The sequence below is a fragment of the Triticum dicoccoides genome, chromosome 4A (assembly GCF_002162155.2).
Source record: "Triticum dicoccoides isolate Atlit2015 ecotype Zavitan chromosome 4A, WEW_v2.0, whole genome shotgun sequence".
NCBI lineage: Eukaryota > Viridiplantae > Streptophyta > Magnoliopsida > Poales > Poaceae > Triticum > Triticum dicoccoides.
In genome coordinates, this window is record NC_041386.1 from 133,303,721 (window position 1) to 133,305,554 (window position 1,834).

Here is a 1,834-nt window from a genome sequence, read left to right on the forward strand (position 1 = left end):
TCGCACGCAAGGAGGTGCCTCCTTATTACGCACAAAAAATGAATACTCCCCCTGTTAGCTGGGACCCAGTATAGTGGCAGGCTGACTTGTGGTCCTACTAAGTTGACGGGGACGGAGGGCTTTGTCAACTTAGTCAATATGCACGATTCTAGCTCCAGTGATCGTACGATGTCCATCCAACGGCCATTGTGCTTCTTCAACCTCTGGTCTTCTTGCTCCGGCCGCCCAAACTAGCGCCGGTCGTGCCTCATGCTCCTACCTCCCGTGGCCGGCTGCGATGCGGCGAAGGCCTCACCGCCCCCTACTACTCCCACCGCTGGCCAGGCCATCCCTCTACTCACCCACACCCCCTGTTATTATGTGGCGACGGCAGCCTCACACCACAGCGAACCAGTGAACCCTCATACTCCTCTACGTGTGGGCATCCACTGCTGCGTCGTCCCCTTCCTAGGCCTCGCCGTCGTCCATCGCCCTGGTGCTCTCGGCGGGGCGTGGTCAACGTGGTCAAGGAACGGCTTCCATCGGACGTGGAGTGTATGTGGAGAGGCTGACAGCTAGGTCCACGGCCGCAGCAAGGAAGTGCCTCCTTATTATGTGCAAAATAATTATTCCTCCACCTGACAGCGGGGACCTACCAAACGGGCCACCGTATTTCGCGAAAAAAACGTTTGCCCTTGACTACTGGGACCAACCAGCTACATCTTCGCACGCAAGGAAGTGCGTCCAGGCAAAAAAACGATTCGACCCCTGACTATTGGGACCCACCAGCTACATCTTCGCAGGCAAGGAAGTTCCTGACAGTCGGGACCCACCTGGTCAAAGCGTACGTAGCATTGTAATTCTGGTCACCAACGTGTACATACATATATACTGGTGGATGTAGAGGCGTGCATGTGTTGTAGTAGAGGCGCGTACGTGTTGTAGTAGAGGCGCGCACGTAGCATGTACACGTACGTACAGAGGCCAGGGTGCAAGAAAGAAAATACGGCCACGTATGTGTACATATGGGTGGGGTCTTGAATGCCTACTCGCGCATACGTACGGCCAGGGCTCGTGTACATGGCTGGGTCAGAACGGAGAAACAACATCGTTGTCGTGTTCATGGGGAGGCAATGGAATGCATCGTGTTCATCGGGAGGCAACGGAATGCGTGGGAGCCAACCGGCTGGGTCGGAACGGAATGCATGATCGTGTTCATTGGGAGGGCTTGGACAGAACAGGCGATGGAAACGAGGCATGCCGTACCGCACAGCGGAGGAAACGGGCCTCCTACATTCGAAACAGGGTCATGTTGATCGGGAGGGGTCTGGCGTACCGCAAAACGGAGGAAACGGACCTCCTACGGTCGAAACGGGGGTCCTGTTGATCGGGAGGGGTGTGGCGTACCGCAAAACGGACGAAATGGACCTCCTACGGTCGAAATGGGGGTCCTGTTGATCGGGAGGGGTGTGGCGTACCGTAAAACGGACGAAATGGACCTTCGACGGTCGAAACGGGGGTCCTGTTCATCGGGAGGGGTGTGGTGTACCGCAAAACGGGACTCCATGGGATACTGTTCATCTCCACCGTCGACCTCCTCCAGCCTCCACAGGCTACCGTCGACCTCCTCCAGCATCCACGGGCTCCTGTTCATCCAGCCTCCACCGCGCGCTACTCCACCGGCCATTGTTCAACCACCCCTCCATGGGCACCCCTCCACCGTCTACTGTTCATCTACCCCTCCACACCACGGGGTCATGTTCAACCACCCCTCCACGGGCACCCCTCCACCGTCTACTGTTCATCTAGCCCTCCACCACACCATGGGGTCCTGTTCATCCAAAGGCAATGCCAC